This window comes from Hordeum vulgare, chromosome 5H (genome assembly GCF_904849725.1).
Source record: "Hordeum vulgare subsp. vulgare chromosome 5H, MorexV3_pseudomolecules_assembly, whole genome shotgun sequence".
NCBI classification, from domain to species: domain Eukaryota; kingdom Viridiplantae; phylum Streptophyta; class Magnoliopsida; order Poales; family Poaceae; genus Hordeum; species Hordeum vulgare.
In genome coordinates this window covers 483982926-483995224 of record NC_058522.1, presented here as the reverse complement: position 1 = coordinate 483995224, position 12299 = coordinate 483982926, and positions in this window count along the sequence as shown.

The window sequence follows — 12299 nt, the reverse complement described above, 5'->3', positions numbered from 1 at the left end:
CACTTAAAATCAAACAACCAGCAAGATAAAATGAAACTACACAAGATTCTAAGCAAGTTTCATGTAGGACACGATCAAATCGAAGCTACGGCTCAACAACTACGAGCAACACAAGAACTGACTACAATCTGCCAAAATCAGCCACATAGCATTTTCTACGCCCCATAACTACGGCTACACAACTCCGATATGCTCAAGCAAGGCATGGCACGAAAGAGGTCAAGAAGCACTACTACAAACAACTAACAATAACTATCATGGCAGCAAGGAACACTAGGAAAAGAAGACACAACATGGCATCGCACACACTATTTCAGACTTAGTGAAAATAGCACTTCATGAAAGTGCAATTTTTGATCTGAAGCAATATTGACAGCAACAAATCCTATAGCTACAGGACTCCAAATGGAATGAAAATTTACAGCATGCTAGAGAAACACAAGGGGTACAACTATCCATTGGACCAACCTCAAAAGATCTACAGATCACAAGATGCAAGCAAGACAAGACAGCAACAAAATATATCAGATTCCAGACTTAGAAATATTTCAGCTCCTCCAAATCAGCACTATTTCTTGCCACTTGAGAGCTAGCAAACAACACCTAAACATGCATTTCTATTGCAACCAAAAATACCAGGGGCTAAACAAAACATCCAAGATCAACTCTCTAGTTGACAACTTAAGCAAACGGGACACGGAATAAATCCTACGAAATAAACAAGAGGGCAACATGGCAAAATATCTCGCGAACTAACTTCCTCAAAAGCTAAAACTAATTGCACAGAACCAGAAACATATAAAATAGGTGGGGTTGCGCAACAAAATAAAGCCACACATAAATGCGGGAAAATAACCTATTTACGGGAAAATAAACTAGTGGCAATTCCCTACACGCAAAAATACAAATGACCACTCTAAAATGCATGGAAAAATGGTCCCTAAAACATGGACATTTCTAATACGGCATTCGGACTAACCGGACTTGCGCGAAAAAAATAACACGGGACCAAGACAATAAAAACAACACACATATCTAGGCATCCGACACGGAAAACTACATCAAACAAATATGCAAGTTGCAAAAACGGATACTACGCGAAATTCTACACCAAATCCATATATAGATCACCTCGTTCCGACTTACGAGATATAAGTTACGGGGGTTTTAAAATAGCTATTTTCTGGAATGTACTAATTCTGAAAAGTACTAATATCTAATGGGCCGGATCTACTACTAGGCCCAACACATCTAGCACAACAACAAAATAAAAAAAACAGGCGCAGGGGGGAATCTCACCTCGGTGGGCCTCGGGCCCATGAGGGAAGGCTGGTGGATTTGGCTCTGGAGCTGGGCCTCGCGAGGCCTGGACGGTGTGGCCTGCTCGCGCTGACCTGGGCCGACGGGGCAACTCTGGGGCGAGCGCTCGTCTCCTCTCGTCGTTCTTCTCGAGCCAGGGGAGACGGCGGCGCTGGTTCTCCCAAGATCGAGCAGGAGGAGGGGTTGGCCTGTCCGCGAGGGAAGGGAGCCACTGGGGGCCGGCCGGATCTGGAGCTGGGGCCGATCCCGACAGAGAGGCAAGGCGGCAGGGGCGGCCAGGGGTGCCTCGCGCGAAGGTTTTGGATCGGGGATCCGGTGGGGCTGCAGGGAGGCGAGGCTCCGGCGTGGCAAGCAGAAGGAGGCGGTGGCGGTGACCCGGGCAGGCGACAGCCGGCTGTGCTGGCGGTGGGGCACGGCAGCTCGGGGCTGCTGCCTCGGGCACGGCTGGCATGGAGGGGAGCTCGGGAGCCTCGGGAGCACAGGGGTTGCAGGAGTTCGGGCCCGGCGGGCCCCGGATGGGCTCGTGCGTGCCGGCCGCTGGGGGGAGGAGGTGCTGCGGGAGAGAGAGAGAGTGGGTGGCTGTGTGTGGGGGGCACGGAAATCGATGCAGCTAGGGTTTGGTGTCTAAATAATAGGAGGAGGGCCTATTTATAGAGAAAAGGGGCTAGGTTACCCGGAATTTCGTTCCGGATCCAACCGTGCGGTCGGATTCGGACGAATCCGAACGCGGGAATGGGTACGCATCCGTGTAGAGGGGATATCCGGAGACGAGAGGGAGAACGGGCGGCGCGGCACGAATTTTAAAACACCGACAGACGTCCGACGGTAGACCGAATACGGTGCCGCTACGGTCGACCGTTCGGGTACCAGACGGACTCCGATCACGACGAAATTTGACAGGCGGCCTACCTATATATAAATAAAACCGCACGACAAATTCCAGCTCAATCGGAGAAAGTTTTATACACGCTTTAAAACAGAGTTACGACGGTGCCGGGGGCGCGTGCGTGTGCGGTCAGCCTCGGAACGAACAACGACGTTAACCGACAACTAACAACGGATGCAAGTTTTGAAAACGGGCGGCAACGGAGACGCCGATGCAATGCAGATGATGCGCATGATGCGACAAATAAAAATAGACACACGACGAAAACGAAAAGAGAGGGGAATCTTCTGGAATGTCGGCATCGGGCTGTCACAACTCTCCTACACTACAAGAGGATCTCGCCCCGAGATCCAAGAATGAAAGGGGGAGAGGATGAGAAAGAACAAGAGGTTAAACTTAGTCGCTTCTTTGACAAACCAGTGAAACCAACGATCCTTGAAGGTTGCAAAGAGATGAGGAATGATATAAGAAAGAAGCAAGAATTCACAGAAAATTTCGGCAGCACTTCGGTAGGAAAACGGGACAAAAAGTTCAAAAAGGTAGGAGAAATAGACAATAATCACAACAAACAAGTAAATAGAGCAAGGAGACACCATGATCTTGATAGAGCAACAAGATTGACCCAAAGAGCAACCACACAATGCCCCCGGAGGAATAGAATAGGAACTAGCTCAAGCAGAAGAAGAGAATGAAGAAAAGAATGACAACTATCCTCACAATAGGATTGAAGAGCCTCCGGACAGAGAATTGACGTAGTAGTTGGAAACCCCACAACGAAAAGAACAAGATAGTAGTGGGCTTATGGAAATCATCTCAACATTTATGAGGTGACAACCAACCACTACAAGAACCAAGGATAGAAGAAAGCAAGGATATCAAAACTTCTTACACCAAGGATACATTGAGAACTGGGATTAATGACAAGCACCATGATAGCACAATCCATAGGAAAAGCTTTAGGTGAAATCCAGCCCAAAATAGCTCAATGAAGAAATCATGGGTTGAAATATCTCATGATCATAGAATTGGTGGTTTTAATTATCTCATTCTTGAAAGGAAATCTCTTCGAGGCTCCTACACTAACAAGAATGCTATAATACCACCGCAAAGGATAAAGGAAGAACAATTGCACATAGAAATGCAAGAGAAAGGATACTTGAGGTTCTCCAACAAAAATATTGAAGAACACTTAAGAAAGAATGAAATCTTGATGAACCACCATGAAGGACCACCGTATACAAATGAATGATGCAAAAATATGAAGGTAGAAAATAATAAGATTATGACCTTGCCAAGATTTAGATGAAGCCTCACGGAGAGAAACTTGATAGAACTTAGAACTCCGAAAAAGAAAAGATAAGAACACTTGAGAGAAAGGAATTGATATCATGAGCCACTCCGGAAGAAGAATTCAGATTACTATGAACAAGAACAAGAATTATGTTATGCTTATCCTTCACCAAGTTTAATTGATGACAAGCACGGAATTAGCATACGACTTAATCTTCTAGAAATGAATCTTGAAGAGGCATAGAGATAAGAACCACTTGAGGCCAAATTGAAGGAAGCACCGGTAAGAATTCACAATTGAATGGGAATACCAAGAATTAATGGAGATACAAGAGAATGAAAAGATCTTGAGCCACCTAACAGAAAACTTGAATAAGGCACCGGAATAATCAAGAGACGAACGAAGAGGCAACAATTGAGAAGATTTGAGGATGAAAGCTGAAAGCTGAGAACGAAGAATCTTCTAAAATGATGGCCTTCGGAGGAACGAGAAATAAAAACAACTCAGAAACGCACCGGATAGCAAGAAAGGGATTACTCATGATTGATGACAATCAAGATGATGACACCAAGCTGAAATGATGAATCAACAAGAGAATGGACCAAGATTCGAGAGAAACACTCCTTCGAATTTGCAAGCTGAGAATGATGACGAGAAACAACACCAAGATTGTCGAGACACTCCGGAATAGAGAAGAATGAAAGGTTGAGCCAAATAAGAGAATTAATTCTAATTGATCATGAAGAAGGAATATGACTGATGAAATTCATACTTACGTCATAGCTGAAAAGAATTAATGATCTCCGCGAAAAGATCAAAAGAGCGAGGAAAGATCCCGGGAAAACCTGTGGGTTATGGGCCCACTCAAAGAAAATCACCGTCGAAACAATTGCTAGAACGAGAAATATTGCACCGGAATAAGAAAACTAGATGAGGTTAGCACCCCGAAATAATTAAAAGATTGGAAACAAGAACTTCTAAGATAGCTTCAACGCTCCGGATAGAAAAGAGAGGAATGCATAACAAGAAGACCGACAAGAATTTCCAACATAGGAAAGAATTACAGGGATGAATAGGATATAGTGAACACGGATAGTTTGAACTAAATTCACCGGGTAAGAGAGAAAAAACAATAGATAGCGGAAGCACAAAGAAGAGAAAACTCTTGGAGGAAAATTAAATCACTCAAGAAAAGGGTGGGAGGGCGGGGAAAACAAAGACAACTTGGGACAAATGAGACAAACTCCGGTAAGAATTGAGAGAATGATCTTGCAAAATTTGAGAGGATAGAATTACTTGAACAGAAACACACCGGTTGAAAAAGAATTGATATGATGACTCCAGTTGAAAAGAATTGATAAGACGATTGATTAAGCAAAAGGATCAGCACTCTCATAAAAATATGAGAACACCTCTAAGAAAAGATCGGAAATCACCACTTGACATCGAAGCAACACGAATTACCATAGTTCAACAAAACAAAGGGTGAGGATTTGTTGGAAGATTGTCCTATAAGCAACTACTTGAATTCCCACCTATGAATTCCCGAAATATCTGGTCATGCAATCTGGTACACGGATACAAGGAGTAATATCACACAACTCCTATACTAACCCGTCACTTGTATCACATCCGTCAACACACGACCAGAATCTCGGACCTTCATCTACAACAGACCCTCGTGATCACAACGATACAAAGTATGGCAATACTCCCGAACAAACTGCACCAGTACTGGGGACATCGGGGTTATCTCGCCACTACTAGTATTGAAGCAATTACGAACATCCTTCGTTCTGAGATATTAAGAAATCTGAATGATAACGATGTGCTCAAGAATCCCCTGGAGCTCAACTCCCCTGAGACTTAAAGCAGATAGGAGGCACCAAGACAGAACTCCGTCACATCGGCATCATATAGATTCCAAGAATATCCGCGTGATCCTAAATTTTTTTTGAGTGAGAAGAGGAGTAGAACTAAATTATTACGTCAAGATTCCTCACCAGAGCATAGAAGAGGAGAAAAAAGAATCCTACTCTCCGATATATAACTAGACTCAAAGTATTTTTTTTCACTAGACTCGACTCGGCCAAGTTCAATCAATCAAGGGGGCTCCTAGGTCGGTACTGCTCTGATACCAACTTGTCACGCCCAAGATGTGACCCTATCCTCAATTTGGCATGAGGGCCTCGTCAGGGATAGAAGCGCATCTCGTCGTGTCGCAAGAATGGATATCGTTACAAGTACATGTACTGAAAAGAAGAGATATATAAAGAGTTGGCTTACACTCGCCACAAGCTACATCAGAGTCACATCAGTACATTACATAATCATCAAGAGTAAGAGCAGGGTCCGACTACGGACAAAAACAAACGACAAAAGAAGAACGACGTCCATCCTTGCTATCCCAGGCTGCCGGCCTGGAACCCATCCTAGATCGATGAAGAAGTAGAAGAAGAAGCAACTCCAAATGAACAACCAACGCGCTCGCGTCGAGTAACCTTTACCTGTACCTGCAACTGGTGTTGTAGTAATCTGTGAGCCACAAGGGACTCAGCAATCTCATTTCCAAAGGTATCAAGACTAGCAAAGCTTAATGGGTGAGGTATGGTTAAGTGGTGAGGTTGCAGCAGCGGCTAAGCATATATGAGGTGGCTAAAACTTACGAGTACAAGAACTAAGAGGGGGAAGATCTACGCATAACAGACGTGAACTACTGATGATCAAATGAATGATCCTGAACACCTACCTACGTCAGACATAACCCCACCGTGTCCTCGATCGGAGAAGGAACTCACGAAAGAGACAGTCACGGTTACGCACACCATTGGCAAGTTTTAATTATTTTTGATTTCCTAAAAGAGTTTTGGTCTAACAGTTTTTTCTCGGAAGAAGACAACAAATAAAAGAAAGAATAAAATACGAAAGGAACTTCAAGTTATCTAGAACCAGTGTTAAACAAAGCTTCCACGTTGCCACATAACCGCGGGCATGGCTTTCCGAAAGATTTAACCCTGCAGGGGTGCTCCAACTAGTCCATCACAAATTACCACAAGCCGCATAGAAATCCTCGATCACGAAGCTCGCGATCTCGTCAGATTCCCTAGTGGAAAACCTCAACTCTGAGATTACCCAAAGCATCCCCGGAAACCCGATGCACAAGATATCTCGTCAAAGGTAAAGCTAATCCAGCAAGGCCACCCGACGTGTCGATGATCCCGATAGGAGTCGCGTACCTCGTTCTCAGGACACGGCGGATGGAAAAGCCTATAGGTACCAAACCTCGAGTTGCCCCGGGGTGGCCCCGCAGTCTGTCCTTTTTGGACCAACACTCATGAGGAGCACTGGCCCGGGGGTTGATTAAATTATCCTCGGGGTCCGGAAAGTCCCTATGCAATTTTATTAGGTGATTAGGCAAATGTAGTACCAAAGTTGGGCCTTGCTAGACCAGCTTTAATATAAAACGAATTATCAAGGGGGTCCCCATAACAACCCCGATCGTGTTAGGAGCGCTCAATTATGGAACATAACACCGGTAGCCGAAACTAAGGGGGCAAAGGTGGAACAAAACGCCAGGCTAGAAAGGCCGAGCCTTCCACCTTTTACCAAGTATATAGGTGCATTAAATTAAATAACATTTAATATGGTGATATATCAAGGAACCCATGCTTTCACATGGAAGCATCTGCACCTGCAACTAGCAACACTATCAACAGGGTTAAGCAAGCAGTAACATAGCCAATCAATGGTTTGCTAGGTTGAACAGGTTGAAGGTTTTCATGGCATTGTTGAGAGGCTGATATTTAACATGTGGTAGGCAACGAGACATAAACGATAGAAGCGATAAGCTAGCATGGCAATGATAGTAATGGTATCTGGGGAAATGGTCATCTTGCCTGAGATCCTGCTTGGAAGAAGAATGCCTCCGTGAAGCAGACGAACCGACGTAGTCGAACGGGTCCCCACAATCCGGCACGCTGCGGAACTCTATCGAGATGAAGCAAACCGGAAACACAAATCAACACACGGAATTCACCACACGATGCACAACACTAATGATGCATGAGCAGCTGAAAACATGGAAGTCACGACATGACAAATCACACAATCAAACACTATACATTAAGTGAAGTTCAATATGCAACGAGTTGCATATTGACGAAACTCCACGTTAATTATTTAGATCTATCCCGATTAAATACACGGCAATATTAAATGTGGTTAAACATGGCGAAAGGTGGAGCGTAATTAAACTACCTATCTAGGCATTTTAAATGAGGTCGGAAATGACATATAGCATCTCCGAAACGACCTCACATGCTAATTTACAATTTTGACCAGATCTGAATTAACACATTTAATTAGTTGTTAAACATCAAAACAAGTAGGTTCTCGTGATTCTATGCATCATTTCAAGCAATCTACACATAGAGATCATATCCAACGGAGCTACGGATCAAAACTTACGAGCACCGCAAGATATGATGTCATGAATGCAATATGTGTGCAACGACGGTTACGAGCACTTCAAATCGAACAACCAGCAAGAGAAAATGAAACTACACAAGATTCTAAGCAAGTTTCATGTAGGACACGATCAAATCGGAGCTACGGTTCAACAACTACGAGCAAAACAAGAAGTGACTACAATCTGCCAAAATCAACCACATAGCATTTTCTACGCTCCACAACTACGGCTACACAACTCCGATATGCTCAAGCAAGGCATGGCACGAAAGAGGTCAAGAAGCACTACTACAAACAACTAACAACAACTATCATGGCAGCAAGGAACACTAGGAAAAGAAGACACAACATGGCATCGCACACACTATTTCAGACTTAGTGAAAATAGCACTTCATGAAAGTGCAGTTTTTGATCTGAAGCAATATTGACAGCAGCAAACCCTATAGCTACAGGACTCCAAATGGCATGAAAATTTACAACATGCTATAGAAACACAAGGGGTACAACTAACTCCATTGGACCAACCTCAAAAGAGCTACAGATCACAAGATGCAAGCAAGACAAGACAACAACAAAATATAGCAGATTCCAGACTTAGAAATATTTCAGCTCCTCCAAATCAGCACTATTTATAGCCACTTGAGAGCTAGCAAACAACACCTAAACATGCATTTCTATTGCAACCAAAAATACCAGGGGCTAAACAAAACATCCAAGATCAACTCTCTAGTTGACAACTTAAGCAAACGGGGCACGGAATAAATCCTACGAAATAAACAAGAGGGCAACATGGCAAAATATCTCGCGAACTAACTTCCTCAAAAGCTAAAACTAATTGCACAGAAAAATCCAATGGATTTTTCTACCCCGGAAACATATAAAATAGGTGGGGTTGCGCAACAAAATAAAGCCACACATAAATGCGGGAAAATAACCTATTTACGGGAAAATAAACTAGTGGCAATTCCCTACACGCAAAAATACAAATGACCGCTCTAAAATGCATGGAAAAATGGTCCCTAAAACATGGACATTTCTAATACGACATTGAGACCAAGACAATAAAACAGCACACATATCTAGGCATCCGGCACGCAAAACTACATCAAACAAATATGCAAGTTGCAAAACCGGATACTACGCGAAATTCTACACCAAATCCATATATAGATCACCTCGTTCCGACTTACGAGATATAAGTTACGGGGGTTTTAAAATAGCTATTTTCTGGAATGTACTAATTCTGAAAAGTACTAATATCTAATGGGCCGGATCTACTACTAGGCCCAACACATCTAGCACAACAACAAAATAAAAAAAACAGGCGCAGGGGGGAATCTCACCTCGGTGGGCCTCGGGCCCATGAGGGAAGGCTGGTGGATTTGGCTCTGGAGCTGGGCCTCGCGAGGCCTGGACGGTGTGGCCTGCTCGCGCTGACCTGGGCCGACGGGGCAACTCTGGGGCGAGCGCTCGTCTCCTCTCGTCGTTCTTCTCGAGCCAGGGGAGACGGCGGCGCTGGTTCTCCCAAGATCGAGCAGGAGGAGGGGTTGGCCTGTCCGAGAGGGAAGGGAGCCACTCGGGGCCGGCCGGATCTGGAGCTGCGGGGCCGATCCTGACGGAGAGGCAAGGCGGCAGGGGTGGCCAGGGGCGCCTCGGGCGAAGGTTTTGGATCGGGGATCCGGTGGGGCTGCAGGAAGGCGAGGCTCCGGCGTGGCGGGCGGAAGGAGGCGGCGGCGGCGACCCGGGCTGGCGACGGCCGGCTGTGCTGGCGGTGGGGCACGGCAGCTCGGGGCTGCTGCCTCGGGCACGGCTGCCATGGAGGGGAGGTCGGGAGCCTCGGGAGCACGGGGGTTGCAGGAGTTCGGGCCCGACGGGCCCCAAATCGGCTCGTGCGGGCCGGCCGCTGGGGGGAGGAGGTGCTGCGGGAGAGAGAGAGAGTGGGTGGCTGTGTGTGGGGGGCACGGAAATCGATGCAGCTAGGGTTTGGTGTCTAAATAATAGGAGGAGGGCCTATTTATAGAGAAAAGGGGCTAGGTTACCCGGAATTTTGTTCCGGATCCAACCGTGCGGTCGGATTTGGACGAATCCGAACGCGGGAATGGGTACGTCGCCATGTAGAGGGGATATCCGGAGACGAGAGGGAGAATGGGCGGCGCGGCACGAATTTTAAAAACACCGACTGACGTCCGACGGTAGACCGAATACGGTGCCACTACGGTCGACCGTTCGGGTACCAGAGGGACTCCAACCGCGACGAAATTTGACAGGCGGCCTACCTATATATAAATAAAACCGCACGACAAATTCCAGCTCAATTAGAGAAAGTTTTATACACGCTTTAAAAACAGAGTTACGACGGTGCCGCGGGCGCGTGCGTGTGCGGTCAGGCTCGGAACGAACAACGACGTTAACCGGCAACTAACAACGGATGCAAGTTTTGAAAACGGGCGGCAACGGAGACGCCGATGCAATGCAGATGATGCGCATGATGCGATGATGATGCGACAAATATAAATAGACACATGAAGAAAACGGAAAGAGAGGGGAATCTTCTGGAACGTCGGCATCGGGCTGTCACATAGGGATTGCCATGTAATAGATGCACATATGAGCTAAGGTAAGCTCTTCAATGGAACTAGTGGGGGTGCATCCAACTTGTTTGCTCATTAAGACCAAGAGCTCATTTGAGGAGGCTCATCATTGGAATATGCAAACCAAGTTCTATAGTGTAAGGGTCCCCACATAGTTATGCATGAATGATAATCTCTATGTAGTACAAATATAGCAATGGAGTACGAGTGTGGATCTTTCAAAAGGAATAGTAGTGTTGCCCCCTTCTCTCTTTTTACTTATCTTTTTTTGGCTTCTTTGGCTCTTTCTTTGTATTTCTCATTTGTCCTCTTTGGTATCTTTTAATTTGTCCTCTTTGGGATCTTTTCCTCTCTTAAGGGCAACACTCTATGTTTTACAAGAATAAAAAGAAAATCATCACACTTTATAAGAAGTACTCAACATAAAGACAAGTGAAAACTATCATGATGTATGCAAATGTATGCCTCTACCAGTGTAGCAGGATATGCAATCAAACTAGCGCGTCATGTAGCAGTAATAAGGGCAAGGCCCAACTAGCATGCAACTCCTCGATCAAGCAAAAGCATGTATGACATGAAGATCAAGTCATGACATGGTGGATGTTGCATGGCAATGTATCTCAGAAAGGCTATGGAAATGCCTTAATAGGTAGGTATGGTGGCTGTTTTGAGAAAATATATAATGGGGCTTATGTATGACAGAGCGTATCATGTCATTGGTTTGGACGCACTGGCGAAGTTTGCACCAACTCTCAATGTGAGAAAGGGCAATGCACGGTACCGAAGAGGCTAGCAAAATATGGATGGTGGAAGTGCCAACAATCGAATACTCACATTAGTCCGAAGAACTCATACACTTATTATCGATAACTCTCTATCTAGTTAGGAAAATAACAAAGAGACAAGTACCCCGAGGAGGAGTGTTTGGGGGTTTGGTTATCCTTGCGCATCCTCGCCCCATGGTAACGTGAGGGTACTCTATATATTCCAACCCCTCCAGAGGTTAGCGGTCAATTTAGTAGCTAGAGTTCTCAACTAATTTTCAGTTTTTGAAAAACACACGGATTTCCCAAAATACGTGTGACAGCCCGATGCCGACGTTCTAGAAGATTCCCCCCTTTATTCTGTTTTCGTCGTGTGCCTATTTTCTTTTGTCGCATCATCATCGCATCATGCGCATCATCAGCATTGCATCGGCGTCCCGTTGCCGCCCGTTTTTAAAACTTGCATCCGTTGTTAGTTGCCGGTTCTCGTCGTTGTTCGTTCCGAGCCCGACCGCACACGCACGCTCCCGCGACATCGTCGTAACCCTATGTTAAAAGTGTGCGTAAAACTTTGTCTGATTGGGGTGAAACTTGGCATGCGGTCGTGATTAGTTATAGCCATGCCGCCTGTCGAATTTCGTCGCGATCGGAGTTCGTCTCGTACCCGAACGGTCGACCGTAGCGGCACCGTATTCGGTCTATCGTCAGACGTTTGTCGGTGTTTTAAATTGCGTTGCCGCGCCGCCCGTTTTCCCTCTCGTCTCCGGATAACCACTCTACACAGGTAACCCTAGCCCGCCTCTCCGATCGGACCGCACGATCGCGATCGGAGGGTCGAAAACCCCCGAGATACCCTCTAACCTAGCCCCTCTTCCCTATTTAAACACCCCTAAACTGCCCCTAAGGGAAACCCTAGCCACCGCCTCGGTTTCCGTGCCACCCCACTAGACAGCCGCCACCTGAGCCTGTTCCTCCTCCC